Below are 17,802 nucleotides of genomic sequence, written 5' to 3'. Positions count from 1 at the left end.
TGTTATTTGTTTTTCTTTTTTTTTTTTTTTTTTTTTTTGAGATGGAGTCTCGCTCTGCAGCCCAGGCTGGAGTGCAGTGGGACAATCTTGGCTCACCGCAAGCTCTGCCTCCTGGGTTCATGCCATTCTCCTGCCTCAGCCTCCTGAGTAGCTGGGACTACAGGCGCCTGCCACCATGCCTAGCTAATTTTTTTTTTTTGTATTTTTTAGTAGAGACGGGGTTTCACCCTGTTAGCCAGGATGGTGTCCATCTCCTGACCTCATGATCCGCCTGCCTTGGCCTCCTAAAGTGCTGGGATTACAGGCGTGAGCCACCGCGCCCGGCCTATTTGTGCTTTTCAAATCTATTATATCCCTAATTGCTTTGGGTCCACTTGGTGTCTCAATGTCTGAGACCAAATGTGGATTTATTAATAGTGTACTTCTATAATTTTTTGCTCTGTTTTGAAGATATGTTGGTTGGTCCACAGTAGTTCACAATTGGTGTGGCCAACTCTGTAGAAAGAGGCTTGTCACCTACTCCCACCCTTCTCTTTGCCTTCCTCTTCTCTACTCAAGGGAAATGCCCAGATTCCTGGTCTCCCTCACGGATAGGGGTGTCCACATAACCTGGTTCTGGCCAAGGAGATGTAGGCAGAAAGAGAGAAGCTTTGTGGGGATGGCCTGTTGCCTCAGCTCTTCCTTCTTCTTCTGGAACAGGATATCATAACTAGGGGGGCGGCAACTATCCTGCAACCACGAGGACAGAAGCCGAAAGCCACCAAGAGACAGAACCCTTATCTGAGATGATGTCACCAGTGGTTGCATTCACCTTGGACTACTACCCCCTTCCATTGCACTGCGTGAGACAAACCCGTGCGCTGGGAAGTTTTCTGTCATTTGCAGCTGGTCCGTTACAGAAGCAGCCCATCCAGCTGGCGTATCTCTGTGAGGGTTGTAGTGGAAATCATATAGGTTTCTACCCATCCCATGTTTTTGGTCTTTATTTCTTTGGGTCTTTTATTAATATTACGATAGCTGCTCTTTTTTTGCTAGCATTTGTCTGTTTTTATTGAAGGATAATAAACATATATCAAAGTACGCCTATTTTCAATATACTGCCCTGTGAATGCTCACATAATGAACACACCCGTGCAGCCTACACCTAGGTCAAAAAACAGGACCTTTGTGTGGGGTGACTTTTTCCCTCTTTCCAGTTTCAGTGTTTCTGCAGTATCTTCTACTGGGAGGTGTGTGCGGGTCACCGAGCCTCTGCCTCAAACGGGCCTCTATGATCAAGAAGCAGAACGTTTCACAAGACTGAGGTGGGCAGGTGCAGGGGCAGCACTCAGAGGCCCCAGCGCCTCCTGGTCCTGAGTCCTTCCACCTCTCAGCTCTGACTCAGGACAGGAGCAAGTCAGCTGACAGGCGCTGCGGCAGAGGCAGGCGTCCCACTTACCCCTGGGGGATCCAGAGGAAGGGGAGAGCATCTCCTTCAGCAGCCCTGGGGCACACGGCCCTTGTGTCCAGCATGCAACTCTTGCCCCACATCCACCCATCCTGGCTGTGACCATGGTCACCGTGATTGACCCGGGCCCCACTTGGCACTGATGAAGTCTATGGACCCCTTCTGAAAAGTGTTTTTTAAAATAAAGTATATAGGATTATAAAGAGAACCAATTACACTGCAATACAATAATAAATGTATATGAGTTTGCATATATATATATATATATATATTTTTTTTTTCTTGTCTTGCTTTCTTTCTTAATTTCTTTTTTGAGACAAGGTCTTGCTCTGTTGCCCAGGCTGGAGTGCAGTGGCACAATCACGGCTCACTGCAGCCTGGAACTCCTTGCCTCAAGCAATCCTCCTGCCTCAGCCTCCTAAGTATCTGGGACTACAGGCAGGCACCACCATGCCTAGCTAATTTTTAAATTTTTTGTAGAGACACAGGGGCTCCCCATGTTGCCCACGCTGGTCTTGAATTCCTGGACTCAAGCAATCCTATTTCCGCAGCCTCCCAAAGCACTGGGATTACAGCATGAGCTACCACGCCCTGCCCCTGCATATATTTTTTATACTTGCACACATTAATGCATATTAATTATACATATTAATGCATCACAAAAGTTCTGGTACATGCGATACATGTGTTTGTGATGAACAGAAACAGTATTTTGAGATATCTGTGGCCAGCTGCAGTGGCTGACGCCTATAATTCCAGCACTTTGGAGGCCGAGGCAGGTGGATTACTTGAGATCAGGAGTTTAAGACCAGCCTGGCTGGCTGGGCATGGTGGCTCACGTCTGTAACCCCAGCACTCTGGGAGGCCGAGGTGGGCCGACCATGAGGTCAGGAGATCAAGACCATCCTGGCCAACATGGTGAAATCCCGTCTTTACTAAAAATACAAAAATAAGGCAGACGTGGTGGCGTGCGCCTATAGTCCCAGCTCCTTGGGAGGCTGAGGCAGGAGAATCGCTTGAACCCGGGAGGCAGAGGTTGCAGTGAGCCGAGATGGCGCCACTGCACTCCAGCCTAGGCGACAGGGCAAGACTCCGTTTCCAAAAAAAGATATCTGCAACAATCGCAGCATGATTTGAGTCATTTTAGTTATTTTAGTTACGTCATACATTCATCACTGAAGGAAATGTCAAATTTTGGTTAGAGATCAGTGAAAATAAATAATGAGTTGGGGCTGATTAGAAAAAAAAAAAAGAAAGTGGGGCGGGGTGAGGTGGCTCATGTCTGTAATCCCAGCACTTTGGGAGGTCAAGGAGGGAGGATCACTTGAGGCCAGGAGTTTCAGATCAGCCTGGAAAACATAGCAAGACCTCATCTCTACAAAGCAAACATGAAAAATTAGCTGGGTGTAGTGGCTCAAACCCTCTGGTCCCAGCTACTTGGGAGGCTGAGGTGGGAGGATTGCTTGACCCTGGGAGGTGGAGGCTGCAGTGACTCCTGTGCTGTACTACAGTGACCCTGCTGCTGTACTCCCTGTCTCAAAACACTCCACAAAACCAAACGAGCCCAATTATTTATTTATTTATTTATTTTTTTTGAGACGGAGTCTTGCTCTGTCACCCAGGCTGGAGCGCAGTGGCGTGATCTCGGCTCACTGCAAGCTCCGCCTCCTGGGTTCACGCCATTCTCCTACCTCAGCCTCCCGAGTAGCTGGGACTACAGGCGCCCGCCACCACGCCCAGCTAATTTTTTGTATTTTTAGTAGAGATAGGGTTTTACCGTGTTAGCCAGGATGGTCTCAATCTCCTGACCTAGTGATCCACCCGCCTCAGCCTCCCAAAGTTCTGAGATTACAGGCGTGAGCCACGGCGCCCAGACCCCAAATAATTTTTTAAAAATGATAATGTTGTCCTATTCAATTCCACGTACCCTCTGGCTCTCCCATGAACTTCCCGCCTGAGGTCTTTCTGTGGGGTTAGGGACACCGGGCCGGGGCCAGCATGTGGGGTGGGCAGTGGTTGGGGTTGGCCTCAGTGACAGTGGGCGTGTGGATTGTGAATTTGTATCTAACCAGTGTGTATCTGCTGTTTCATGCATGACTTTGATTTGCTCACATTTGTTGTGATGACTGCATATGGGGCCTGCTCCTGGCATTTAGCTCTGGGGTTTTAGTTGCTGCATTTTTTTGCTGTTCCTGTCCCCCTGACAGCCCCCATTTCCCGCTTTTGTTAGATTCATCAAGTGTTCTTTGTTCCATTTTTTTCTTTTTTTTTGAGACAGAGTCTTGCTTTTGTTGCCCAGGCTGGAATGCAATGGCGCCATCTTGGTTCACTGCAACCTCTACTGGGTTCAAGAGATTCTCCTGCCTCAGCCTCCCAAGCAGCTGGGATTACAGGCACATATCACTACGCCCGGCTAATTTTTGTATTTTTAGTAGAGACAGGGTTTCATCATGTTGGCCAGGCTGGTCTCGAACTCCTGACCTCAGGTGATCTGCCCACCGAGGCCTCCCCAAGTGCTGGGATTACAGGCGTGAGCCACCATGCCCGGCCTGTTCAACTTTTTTCCTCTAATGGTTTGGAAGGTTTACATATTTCTATTCATCTAGTGGTGACATTAAATTTTTTTATTTTTTATTTATTTTATTTTATTTTATTTTTTGTCTTGAGATGGAGTTTCACTCTTGTCCAGGCCGGAGTGCAGTGGCACAATCTTGGTTCACTGCAACCTCCGCCTCCTCAGTTCAAATGATTCTCTTGCCTCAGCCTCCCGAGTAGCTGGGATTACAGGCGTCCGAAACCACGCCCAGCTAATTTTTGTATTTTTAGTAGAGACGAGATTTCACCATCTTGGCCAGGCTGGTCTCCAACTCGTGACCTCAAGTGATCCGCCCACCTCGGGCTCTCAAAGTGCTGGGATTACAGGCGTGAGCCACCGCGCCCGGCCGGTTATTTTAAATGTTTAACATGTGCACTTTACTTCCCTCTTCCTACCCCCGTCCAGAGTTCCTCAGTCCTACATGATTCCTTCTGAAAAGACGCGGCAGCTGTGCGGTTTTCCCTCCCTCCTCCTCCCCTCCCGCAGCCTATGCTGGGATCATCCAGAGCCTCCTTGCAGACAGTTGTGAGCGTTTCCAACATGAAGCCCCTCGCCGGCCCATGTATTCCTCGTCTCCCTCTTGGCATTGTGTTTTATTTTGCTAGGGTACCTCATCTAGTAATGATTTCAGATAGTACTTGTTGAAAAGAAACTCTCTGAGCACCTGGCACGACCAAAAACAGTGTTTGTTCTTCCTCCCCACGGAATGGCCGTTGGGCCTGGCAGCGAATTAGAGCCCCCATATCTTCCCTTCGAACCGTGAAGGTGCCCCCTCCGCAGTGTCTGAAGCCCAGGTTGCCAATGCATGATGTCAGATACAGGCTTCTTCCTCTCTCCTTCCCCTCCTCCTCCACCTCTTCCTCCTCCTTCTCCCCTTCTTCTTCTTGTCTCTTTTTAATTTTTTTATTTTTTAACTCACAGGTTTTTTCCCCCACTGGACGCTTTTCTCTTTTTTCTCTGTGTCCTGAAATGTCTTCCAGTGTCTTTTTGGCCCTGGGCAGTTTTCTTTCTTCGCTTCCTTTAACATTCTCTCCCTCCCGTTCCCTCTCCCCTGGAATTCCATTTAAGTGGATGGAGAAAACTCTGGGCCTGTTTTCCATGTTTCTGAACTTTTCCTTCACACATTATAACCTTTCTGCCCTGTGACCTGTGTTCCACTGAATTCTCCAGCTGGGCCTCCCAGCCCACTCACTCGGGCTCAGCTGAGACCCATCGATCTGAGGATTTCCTGTTTCAATGCCCCAAGTTTTAATTTCCCAAGGTATCTAGTGGAGTTTTGGAAAGTATCTTCCTAAGCTTATTTCTATTTATTTATTTTATTTTATTTTTTGACGGAGTCCCCCTCTGTCGCCCAGGCTGGAGTGCAGTGGCGCAATCTCGCCTCACTGCAAGCTCCTCCTCCCGGGTTCACGCCATTCTCCTGCCTCAGCCTCCCGAGTAGCTGGGACCACAGGCGCCCGCCACCACGCCTGGCTAATTTTTTATATTTTTAGTGGAGGCGGGGTTTTACCGTGTTAGCCAGGATGGTCTCGATCTCCTGACCTCGTGATCCACCCGCCTCGGCCTCCCAAAGTGCTGCGACTGAGAGGTGACAGCGTGCTGGCAGTCCTCACAGCCCTCGCTCGCTCTAGGCGCCTCCTCTGCCTGGGCTCCCACTTTGGCGGCACTTGAGGAGCCCTTCAGCCCGCCGCTGCACTGTGGGAGCCCCTTTCTGAGCTGGCCACGGTCGGAGCCGGCTCCCTCAGCTTGCGGGGAGGTGTGGAGGGAGAGGCGCGAGCGGGAACCGGGGCTGCGTGCGGCGCTTGCGGGCCAGCTGGAGTTCCGGGTGGGCGTGGGCTTGGCGGGCCCCGCACTCGGAGCCGCCGGCCGGCCCTGCCAGCCCCGGGCAATGAGGGGCTTAGCACCCGGGCCAGCGGCTGCGGAGGATGTGCTGGGTCCCCCAGCAGTGTCGGCGCACCGGCGCTGCGCTCGATTTCTCGCCAGGCCTTAGCTGCCTTCCCGTGGGGCAGGGCTGGGACCTACAGCCCGCCATGCCTGAGCCTCCCCCCTCCGCCCCCCTGCCCCCACGCCCCGTGGGCTCCTGTGCAGCCCGAGCCTCCCCGACGAGCGCCACCCCCTGCTCCACGGCGCCCAGTCCCATGGACCACCCAAGGGCTGAGGAGTGTGGGCGCACGGCGCGGGATTGGTAGGCAGCTCCACCTGCAGCCCCAGTGTGAGCTCCACTGGGTGAACCCAGCCAGGCTCCTGAGTCTAGTGGGAACTTGAAGAACCTTTATGTCTAGCTAAGGGATTGTAAATACACCAATCGGCACTCTGTATCTAGTCCAAGTTTTGTAAACACACCAATCAGCACCCTGTGTCTAGCTCAGGGTTGGTGAATGCACCAATCAACACTCTGTATCTAGCTACTCTAGTGGGGCCTTGGAGAACCTGTGTGTGGAAACTCTGTAGCTAATCTGGTGGGGACGTGGAGAACCTTTGTGTCTAGCTCAGGGATTGTAAACGCACCAATCAGTGCCCTGTCAAAACAGACCACTGGGCTCTACCAATCAGCAGGATGTGGGTGGGGCCAGGTAAGAGAATAAAAGCAGGCTGCGCGAGCCAACAGTGGCAATCTGTTCTGGTCCGCTTACACGCTGTGGGAGCTTTGTTCTTTCGCTTTTTGCAATAAATCTTGCTACTGCTCACGCTTTGGGTCCGCACTGCCTTTGTGAGCTGCAACACTCACCGCGAAGGTCTGCAGCTTCACTCCTGAAGCCAGCGAGACCACGAGCCCATCGGGAGGAACGAACAACTCCAGATGTGCCACCTTAAGAGCCGTAACACTCACCGGGAAGGTCTGCAGCTTCACTCCTGAGCCAGCGAGACTATGAACCCACCAGAAGGAGGAAACTCCGAACACATCTGAATATCAGAAGGAACAAACTCCAGACACGCCGCCTTTAAGAACTGTAACACTCACCGTGACGGTCCACGGGCTTCATTCTTGAAGTCAGTGAGACCAAGAACCCACCAATTCCGGATACAGGATTACAAGTGTGAGCCACCGCGCCTGGCCTCTATTTATTTTTTATAATTTTTGAGACAGAGTCTTACTTTGTTGTCCAGGTTGGAGTGCAATGACGCAGTCTTGGCTCACTGCAACCTCTGCCTCCCGGATTCAAGTGATTCTCCTGCCTCAGCCTCCTGAGTAGCTGGGATTACAGGCACCCGCCACCAGGCCCAGCTCATTTTTGTATTTTTAGTAGGGACAGGGTTTCACCATGTTGGTCAAGCTGGTCTCAAATGCCTGACCTCAAGCAATCCACCCGCCTTGGCCTCCCAAAGTGCTGGGATTACAGGCGCGAGCCACTGTGCCCGGCCCCAAAGCTTATTTTTATTTGTTCACATGAATGTGGTTTTCTTGGTTATTATTTCTGAATCTTCTTGTAAATTTTTGAATAATACCTAAAATTATGAGGAAGGAAGCAAAAATCTGAGTTCACTTCCCCAGATTCTTTTTTTAAAGAACAAAATCTCTTTTCTCTCTGAAGCTATTACTGGTGTTGTTTTTGAACACTGTGTGTTCTGAAACTCTTGCTCAGTGCAAGTTACACAACTGTAGCAAACAGACCCCAAACGTAGCTGCCCATGCCAGCCAGCGGCTTATTTATCCCTGACCTGCCCAAGCAAGTGCTCCTGCGGGGTGGGGCCTGGTTGGGCCCCAGGCTGAAGGCTGCCCTGTCATCTTGCACATTTGTCTTCCACAATCTCTCTGATGTCCCCATTTCAGCTATCAGAAGGGGGAACCCTAAAAGCCTCCTGGAAGGGTGACCTGCTCCTGAAACTGGTGCATGCTGCTTCTGCCAGATTCTGTTGGACACCACCGGTTACCCAGCCACACCTACTGCGAGGGAGCCTGGGAAGGCAGACCAGCCAGGGGCCCCGTGAGAAGGGGTAACGGCTTCTGTTGGACAGCCGGACGGCGGCCAGCCAGCCCTTGGCCTCCAGACATCTGTGAGACCCACCCTTCCTTCCACCCCTCATGTTAGAAAAAGTCACCATCATCTCCAGGGAGAAGACCCAGCCCAAAGCCTGCCTCTCTAGGATGGGCAGAGCCTTTCCGTGGGTCCCGATGACTGTCTTCCGGGTCCAACTGACAGATGATTCATTAAGCCATCTGCTCCCCTCCCCCGCAACCTGAGCCTTCATCTGATCTTTGCCGCAGGCCTGCACACTTTTGTTGGACTGAGCTGCCTGAGTGACAGGCCTTGAATGGCCACCATCTTTTCTCCTACTGTTTGAGGCAGAAACAGTGGCTTTTTCAACCTGGGAGTCCCAACTTTCTGGGGTAACTCTTAATTGCAAACCGGCCCTCACTTTCTGGAAACAGTGGTCAAGCTACAGGGAATGAGTGCCTTGCGCTAACCTTCTGGCTCTTTCCTCCCTCTTCCCAGCGTTCCCAAGCCTTTGCCTCGGCACACCAGGGGACGTGTGGCATCATCTCCAATTCACCACATCCGTTTCCCTGTATACCCAAACGTCAGGGCAGGTGTATCAGTCGGCTTTTGCCACAACAGTGCTGCATAACGACGACCTTAAAGCTTGGTGGCCGATTCTCACGCTCACAGAGCTAGGGCCGACCTCCACCTGGCCGAGCCCCTGGCCTCCGGGTTCTGGGATGTGGGCTGGGCTGAGGTCCGCCCAGGTTTCTCGCTCCTTCTTGGAGCCCCCGTCAGTTATCTGCGTTCTCCATTCTTCTCTGGGGCACGGCCTGCTTGTAGTGGGTCCCTGGCACGCAGGAAGACCAGGCTGCCCTTGCTGGCACATTCCAAGCCTTTGCCCATTTCAAATCTGCTACCTTCCCACTAGCCAGAGCATGTCACTCGCCAAGCCCAAAGTCAAGGGAGGAGAGCCCACCCATCACCTAGAGACCACAGCAAGAAGATGGATGTAAAATTCTGCTACGGAGGAGTGAAAAACCAATGATTAAATTGCTAATTGAATTGTAAGTTAAACTGCTCTGAGGCATAGACGCTGGTGTAAATGCCTAAACAAAAGAGAAGTGGATTTCTCTCTTGACAACCATGGCAGGGTTTCAGTTTGACAATGGCCTTGATTCTTGCAGTCACTCAGGGCCCCAGGCTGAGGGTGACTCTGCTGTCCTCAAGCGAAACTTCCTGTGTCACCCTGGTTGTTGCCAGGCCCTGGGAAAGGAAAAGTGAATGGAGGGCCTTTTGGGCCAGTCACAGGAGAGGCACCCGTCACTGCTGTCACCTCCACTGCAGGTGGCCACCCGGCCACACCCCTTGCCAGGGAACCTGGCAGATTCAGTCTAGCCCAGGCCAAGGAGGAGGGGCACCCAATCTCGCTGGACAGCGCCGGCTCTGCGCTAGTTAGTTCGCTCGTGTTAGTTCTTCGGTTTGTGGTGCATCCTTGGGGTTGGTGATCCCAGCTTTGTGTGGGATCCCTGCTTGTCCATCAGCACGTGGTCAGACACCTCAACTGTGGCTGACGGCTCGGAGCCCACGACTCCCCGCTCCCTCCAGGTGTTATTCCACAATGGGATCTCTTCTCTGTCCACCGCCTGTGCTGAGTGTACTCAGCCAAGGGTGAGGCTGCCCTCCCACAGACACCCCAGCCATCCCCCTACCACTGTCCCAGGGCCCCTTGGCTCCCCGGGGAGCTGCCGTCACCTGCCAGCAGGTTTCACTTCTGGGCACCAAGCTGTCGTTTCTTCCCTCCAGCCAGAGCAATGTCCCCACGCCCATCTCCCCAGGACTCCTCCAGATTTCTGAGCCACAGAGGGCACCCATCTTGTCCCTCTTGGTTGTAATGGACTTACAGTTTTTTTTTTTGGAGATGGAGTTTCACTCTCGTTGCCCAGGCTGGAGTGCAATGGTGCAATCTCGGCTCACCACAGCCTCCACCTCCTGGGTTCAAGCGATTCTCCTGCGTCAGCCTCCTGAATAGTTGGGACTACAGGCATTTGCCACCAAGGCTGGCTAATTTTGTATTTTTAGTAGAGACGGGGTTTCTCCATATTGGTCAGGCTGGTCTTGAACTCCTGACCTCAGGTGATCTGCCTGCCTCAGACTCCCAAAGTGCTGTGCTGGGATTACAGGCATGAGCCACTGTGCCTGGCCTCAGTTTTTTTTTTTTTTTTTTTTTTGTCATCTCCAGGGACTGGAAACAGGAGAGGAGGGTGTCAGGAGGAACTGTATGGAGGGCTACCTTGATTAAATCCCTTCTCAGCCTCTAAACCCATTCAGGTCTCTGGCCTTGGCTGCTTAATCCCTGGGAGCCACACCATTAAGGCCATATTGATCTGGGTCTGTGGGCTGCAACCAGGGCTGGAGGAGGTCAGGATGCTAAGAGGTCCTCCCTGAGTCCCCCAGACCCCGCGGCTGCTGTGGGCCTCAGGGGACACAGCAGAGTGCCTGCCTCAGAATTCTGGTGACCCCTGGAGTGGGGAACCCCAGGGTGGAGTCTTAAAAGTTGCTGTCTAGTGGCTTTGGTGACAACAGTGCCAGGGACATGGGGACTGAGAAGGCCCAGGCTGGCCCGGCAGGACTCCAGCAGATCCTGGGATGTTTGTGACAAGGCTGTGTTCCCTGGTGCTGGCTCCTCTGCCATGCTGTGCCTTATTTATGCCCAGGGCTCCACTTACCCTGCAGGGATGGACTGGACCCTGCAGGGAGAGGCCCTTTGAAATCTCACGGCCAGGGGCTGCTTTGCCTCTGTTTTTATTCTAGTTTGTGATTTCACTTTGACAAGGTTTGGAAACTTAGGAAAATGTGAAAAGCACGTTCCCTGAGGCCTGGGACTGCTGACACCCATATGTGCCTCCTCCTCAGTGAATTAAGACTGTCTTTGTTACTTTTAAAGAAGATGCAGGACACAGCGGACCAAAGTCCTCCACCTAGAAACAGACAACCCGCTTTACATGTTTCTGTTACAGAGAAGGCGACACTCACCAGCTCTTTGGCATCCCAAAGGCAGTTTTGTCACTTTTTCCCCTGCCGTGGTGAAGGCAATCGGGGTAACAAGATAAGAAGGTCCAGGCATTCTCCACCCGTGCTGCCCTACAGGGCCTGACTGAGGGCACAGGAGGCCTTTCCCTCACCCCCTGCTCCAGGGGAGATGTGCGCTCCAGCCTGGAAGAAGACCCCCTCTGGGGAGGGCGCGGGGCACAGGCCAAGCCGCCTGGCTGTGCTCCGCTCCAGATTTCAGTGCCTGGGCCCTGGTGCGGGTGTCCTGGCATTTCCCCTCAATGCGACCCAGCTCAGGGGACAGGGGTCACTCCTCCATTCGGGGTAAGCCTGGGGCAGCGGACGCCAATCCCACGAACCCTGCCCGGGCTGGGGGCCTGGGACGCTTTCCCTGGACTCCAGGATCCGTTTGTACGGAGTCACAGAACACAGCGTTATCGCTCGTCCGAGCCCAGGTACCCTCCTTCCTTCCCGGGGCCTGCGTCGCCTGCACGTCTCTCCGCAGATCCTCGCGGAAACGTGCACAGTAGGGCTCTGAACCGAACCCAGGCTGCTCTGAGCCGAACCCTCTCCGGCCCGGGGCTGACCGTGTCCATCCAAGCTGCCGTCCCGCTCCCCGCACCCCCGACGCGGGGTCACCTCCTCCCACCTCCCTCCCGACTCAGGCGCTTCTCCCGACAGCGGAGGGAGAGTCAAAAACCCACAACCCGGCGGCGGGATCCTGCCGGCTCTAGGTGGGCGATCTGGGCGCACCCGCCGGCGCCGCAGTCTCGGGTCTCAGCGCAGAGACCTCGGCCGCCCGCAGCCCCTCCCGCCAGCCACGCCCCCTGGGCCTTCCATTGGCCAAGCCGCCCGCGCCTCCGCGTGATTCCATTGGCCTGCGCCGGCGGCTCAGACAAAGGGAGCAGCCGCGGCGGGCGGTGATTGGGCGGGGTTGGGGGCGGGCGCGCGGGTCGGGCGGGAGCCGCGCGCTGGAGAGGCGGGGAGCACGGCGCTGGGGGAGGGGGCGCGGTGTTTCGGGCCCGGGACCGGGAGACGCGGGTGTGCGGCGGGGCTCGGGTGCCTTCCCTCGTGGGGGCGGGGCGGCGGGGGCGGGGCGGTTCCACGTGGGTGGGGCTGGGCGCCCCGGAGGGCGGCGGCCGCGGGGCGCTGGGATCCCGCCCGCCTTCTCCGCCCTGCACCCCTCCCGCCCCGGGGCTCCTGCCCGGACGGCGGCCGCCGCCGCCTCGTCTTCCCCGAGGGCTCCGCGTCCGTCTCCGCAGCTCGGCCGGGAACCTGGGAACGTGGGAACTCGGACGCAGAAGGACGCGCCCGAGCCAGGACCCGCCGCGGGGTCCCTCTGGCGGGCCGTGGCCGGGGAGAGGACGCGGGCCCTGGCGGTCGAAGACGGACGCAGCGCCCGGAAAGGCGAGCCGGGTCTCCGGCTCCTGGCGCTTCCTGTGAGCTGGCTCGGCGGGGTGCGTCGCCGGGGAGGGAGGGACTGGCCGTGGGGCGAGCAGCCGGGTGGGGAGTGGCTTCTGGGGGCCTTCGCCAGCGGAGGGCCCGCGAGGCCGCCCTCGGAGCGCCGCCAGGTACGTGCGTTTTCCTTGTTTCCCGCGCTCCCAGAGCGCACTCTCGGTAGGGAACGAATAAAATCCCGGCTGGTGTGTAAGAGCCTTTCGCTGCAAACGTGTCTTTCTGCGGGATTCGGGGGGCCGCCGAACGCGGGGTAGACCCCGGCCCAAGGTGTTCCTGCAGCTTCCACCAGGGACCCTTCTCCACTCTCACCTTGGGCTCGGAGCGGGTGCCAGTTTGGAAATGCTTGTCTCTTCTGCAGCTCCGATTGAATTCGCCCGGGAGAAGGTGCGCCCTGCCTCGGCCTCAGAGCTGGGACGACCGGGCTTTGTTCCCCGCAGCCCTCCCCACCCCGTCCTCCTGGAAAATCCGGATTTTTTCTAGTAGGGATGCTCAGTTTTGAGGGGGTTGTTTTCGGAGGAAGCTTGGGTTGGGAAAGCCCGATATTGGCCCCAATCTGGCGGGCAGCTTTCCTTGTCTTGGAGCAGCCGCTCCTAGCCCCCGGAGCAGCCGCTCCTAGCCCCCGGAGCCCCGGACTTAAACGGTTAGGAGACGCCCATGGGCTTTGGGGGTATTCTGCGGGGTCCGAGACCGGGTGGCCTGAGCGGGGTACGAGGAGGCCGGGTGGCCTGAGCGGGCTCCTTCCCCTCCCCCATGTGCACGTCAAACAAAAGAATCTTCGAACAGTTTTGGGGACAGAACTCCTCGGAATGTGAGCCTGTCCTCCCCGCCCCCCTTCCTAGGAAGGACAAGGATCTTTCAACAAAGGCAAGGCTGCGGTTGGAGCGGGCTGAAGGGAAGGAGCGCTGTTATTTTGGGGTACTTGATGAAAGAGAAACTCACTTTCTCTTTCTCCTCCCAAAATTAGAGGCAGCTGAGTCAGAGCTCTCCCTACTTTCTTACCTGATTAATGGGGTTTCACACGATGTTTGCATTTGGGGTGACTGGGTTTGAAGACTTTCAGAAGTGGGAAAGGATCCTGTCTGTGTGGGAGATTGGAAAGCTGGCCTCCACCCGGTGGGGGATAGAACCCCTATGGAGTGAAATGGATTCCAGGCCATTTTGCGGAAGATTGGAAATTTAAGGATTTGACGGGGCGGGGGTGATTTCGTGTCCTTTTCTCTCCCCCCTCCCCCCTCCCCAGTTTAGAACAAAGGGCGGAGGCGAAGGAGGCAAGATGGGCAGTGGGCTCGGAAGCCGGAGTCGAAAGAAGAATGTTATAAAAGTCCCTCACTTCCCAGTCTCCGCGCACTCCCAAATAGCTCATCAGAGTTTGGGTGGGGACAAAGTGAATGACCGCCTAGAGTCGGGTTTGGTACCCATGGCCCGGTTTTCGGCGCGGGCGTCCGGAGCCCGGGGGAAGTTCCCCAAGCTCGTCCCAAGTCGCGGTTGGGGGCGAGAGAGGTCGGGGCACAGCGCGCGGTTTCTCCTGCCGCCTTAGAGGACCGAGACTCGGGGTTCGCGGCTCCCTGGCTGCGCAAGTCTCCTCGCCCCTCCTGCTCCCCCCTCCCCCCCCCCGCCGAAAGACGCTCGGAGCGCACACCCGCCTGCACCAAAGCCAGGGATCTCATTTCTCTCAAAATAAAACTCAACAAGCCATAAAGGCTCCTGATTCCAGTGGAAAAGGCGCCGCAGATTTATGGTCCCTCCAAATCCCCACACTCTAATTATCCCTGTTTTTAGTTTACTTATGGGTGGTGACCAATAAAATGATTTTCCATTTTGAATTTTTTTTTCAACATAAAAAATGCAAGCTTCGCTTCCCTCTTACCCGCTTGGACGGATCTTTTCCGTGCGGGAAGCAAAGAAATCCCGTTTCCCTCGGCCTTATCGGCCCAGGGCTGAGCTGCTGCCTCCGGTTGAGCGAACCCGGCCTGCCGCAGCACCCCCCAAGCACCCCCGCCCCGCACACCCTTAATTGCAATTTAAGGGAGAATATTCTTTCCGTCCTCTCTTCGCCCAAGGGCATTTGCAGGGACCCCTCCCTAGAAGTCCTGTCTTGGGCCTAGCGGCTAGAAGGGCCACCCCGCAGAGCGGGTCTCCGACAGCCCCAGCCCGGTCACCTTTCAAACTGCGCCCTCCTGGGCCCCGCATTGGGCGCGAGCCTGGGGCGCCCAGGGGCCCCCACTGAGGAGGAAGGTTGCCGGACCGAGCCCTCGCCACCGCTTGGCGCCCCCATCCCCCATCCTCCTCCCTTTGTTCGTCTTTCCGGACGCCGACTTGGAGATGGCAGGAAAAAAAAATAATTAGATGGAAATCAAAGATTAGCCTGGGTGCGCGGGCGGCCTCCGCCGGGCCGGGCCATGCTCGGCCTGCGCCTCATAAATCTTCCTCGCGACCTGACAACAGCCGCGGCCTCGCTTCCCTGGGAACTCAGGAACGGATCGATCCTCCTCGCCGTCCGCGCAACTCCCCTCTTCGGGAGCGAGGGCGGAGAGTCCCTGGTGACCCTGACTTCTGGCCAGCGCAGGACGCCCCAGGCCCCAGCCAGAGTATCATGCACAGGAGTGGAGGAAGGTGGAAGGGAAGGGGCCCAACCCTCACCCAAGAAAGCGCAGCAAATACCCACACCCCGTAGGTTAAACCAAACACATTATTAGGGGCCGCATCTTCTCTCCTCCGCGCCGCCTGAGAAGGGGGCGGCAGGAAGGACGGAGAAGGGTGAGGGGCGGATTAACCCCTCCCTGGCGACTCCTTTGTCTGGCCCGGACATTGCTGAGCCGAGTGGGGCGCCCAGGAGCCAGCAAGGGGCTCCCGAGGCGGCCCCGGCTCGGCCCAGGTGTGCGGGCCGCGGTGGGGCGCAGGTTCGCAGCGGAGCCACGAGATCCCCGCGCCTCCGGCTGACGTCCGGGCGCCCGGGGTCTGCGGCCCCACGTGCGATCCACCCGGGAGCTGCGCCTCAGACGCCTCGTGGAGCGGGGGAGAACCTGAAGGAAGTCGTGGCGCGTTTAGATATTTTAAAAACTCGAATTAATTGGGAAAATAGGAAGGGCGCTTCCAAACGCGGAGAAGACTTCCCGGGGTGGGGAAGGATGTCTTTTAAACATTATATCCCCTTGTTGTGGCGGTTGTTTTTGACCTTTCCTACTATTAAAAGAAATGTTGCCACGTTTAATTTTTGTTGCCATGAGATATGGAGGGGGTAGCCCAGCATTTTGAAGTAATTTGATAAGCCTTCAAGTAGTAAATCCGGAAGGGAGGCCGGCGGCCCAGGTATAGTTTCTTTATAACCTGAATTTACAATGAAAGCATTCTCCTTTATGGATATAATAGATTAGATTTCACAACTTAATTCACCGGAATGGCTCCGTTTAAGGGAGCTCCGGCTGATTTTATTACGCCAAGCCAAATTGGATGTTTGTGGTCTTAACGAAAAGCGATCGTGACATAAAATATATAATTTTTAAAGTAAAAAACCAGCGGGTTGGACCCTGTCCCCTCCCCTATCCTTGCTCCGTACTCCCAATCCCCCAGTGTGGGAAATACGGATAATTATTTGTGTGTGTTGGTTTCTACCGGGGAGACAGGCGCTCTGGGCTCCTTCCCCGGCGGGCCAGAGGCCTCGCCGGCCAGTGCGCACGCGGCGCCGGTTCCCGACCAAGGCTCCGGCCCGCTCTGCTGGCTCGTTTGAAACGTCGACATTCTCAGCGCACGATCCGGGGTCTCGGGGGCACCCATGGGGCCCGAAGCCTCTGCCTGCCAGCGGTGACCGGACAGCTCCCCCGGGCGCGCAGGGTAGAGGAAGCGCCCTCGAAAGCCCCCGCACCCGTTCACGAGCCGGCCCTGCGCGGGCACAGCGGCAGCCGCGGCGGGACACCCGGCAGGGTCTTCGGCGCTACTTTGTGCCAAAAACTGCGCTCCCGGAGACCCGGGCACCGCCGGCGTCGGCAGCTAGAGCGGGACCCAGCTCCCACCGCGTCCTCCACTGGAGCCCCTTTCGGCCCCTCGGCGAGTGCGGCCCGTGGGGAGTGGGCGTCGGCGCGAGGAAGTTCCCCGGCCCGGGCGACCCCCGCTTCTGAGCCGGCCCTCCCCACGTCGCCGCCCGCCAGGCCGACGGAGGACCGGGGCGGGGACGGGGATCTCAGCGGCCCATTCTGCTGTCACTTCTGACCTATTCTCCAGCAACGGCGCGTCCCCCCCTCGGCTTTTTCGCGAGGTTTGTTGAAGACGGATTTAGCCCCCGCAGAGCTGGGGAAGGACGGATGGACGGAAGGCCCAGCGCGGCCCACCCCTTCCCCTCGTCGTCTCCCGGCTGGCAGGAGCCGCAGCGACAGCCTCGGGGAGCGGGGCCTGCCCCAAGACCCCCTTCGCGACATCGGGAGCCAGGCGTGGCCGGAGGGACCGCGGCTGCTCCACGTGGCTCCCGCCGGCCGCCACCCCGCGCGGGGAGGACGCGTGCGTGCGGTGCGTGGCCGGCGGGCTGCGGGGACGCGCTTGAAATTAAATCTTCGCAGTGCCTGACCTTGTTTTTTCCTCGGCCCTGATAACTGCAGCAGCTGTTTTTTCCAGAATCCCTGCTGCTGGGGGAGGGGCGTTATTATTATTTTTGGTTGTCACAACCTCCTGGAAAAATTCCCTGGCCTCAGAAAGTGTAACAATGGCCTGGCGGATTTCTGGAGGAAGCGCCCCCTCCTCTGCTTTCTGCAGGGACACTTCTGCCCTCGAGCTGCAGTGGGGACCTCCTCCCCTGCTCTGGCCCTATAGCCCCCTCCCCGGCCTTCAGAGCCTTACATCAGGCTCCTAAGTACGTGGCCTTGGGGTCCTGCGGGCCCCTTCTGCTTGCCGTCCCTGCCCCTGGTCACGCCTGGGAAAGGTTGCAGCTCTGAACTGGGGAGAAGCTTATAGTCTCCAGCACGAATGAGGCTTGAGGGGCACGAGGCAGAGGCCTGGACACCCCACCCACCCGGAGCCAGTGACCCTCACCCAGTGCCTCCTTTAAGATACCACTGCAGGCTGGGTACGGTGGCTCACGCCTGTAATCCCAGCACTTTGGGAGGCAGGTGGATCACTAGGTCGGGAGTTTGCGACCAGCATGGACAATATGGTGAAACCCCATCTCTACTAAAAATATAAAAATTAGGGCCGGGCGCGGTAGCTCACGCCTGTAATCCCAGCACTTTGGGAAGCCGAGGCGGGCGGATCACGAGGTCAGGAGATGGAGACCATCCTAGCTAACACGGTAAAACCCCGTCTCTACTAAAAATACAAAAAATTAGCCGGGAGTGGTGGCGGGC

At 56.3% G+C, this 17,802-nt stretch overlaps 1 long non-coding RNA gene across 1 annotated transcript; it reads left to right on the top strand.

Annotated features, from left to right (window-relative positions):
- The first annotated feature begins 12,134 nt into the window (after positions 1–12,134).
- Positions 12,135–14,295, top strand: LOC134808988 (uncharacterized). Its single transcript, XR_010153393.1, has 2 exons — positions 12,135–13,336; positions 13,713–14,295. It is a non-coding gene; the product is annotated as an uncharacterized LOC134808988 (long non-coding RNA).
- Positions 14,296–17,802: the final 3,507 nt, after the last annotated feature.

Source organism: Pan troglodytes, chromosome 19, assembly GCF_028858775.2.
Source record: "Pan troglodytes isolate AG18354 chromosome 19, NHGRI_mPanTro3-v2.0_pri, whole genome shotgun sequence".
In the NCBI taxonomy this organism is placed as follows: Eukaryota; Metazoa; Chordata; class Mammalia; order Primates; family Hominidae; genus Pan; species Pan troglodytes.
The sequence above is the reverse complement of the archived record's forward strand: the minus strand, read 5'-3'. Positions and strand labels throughout refer to the sequence as shown.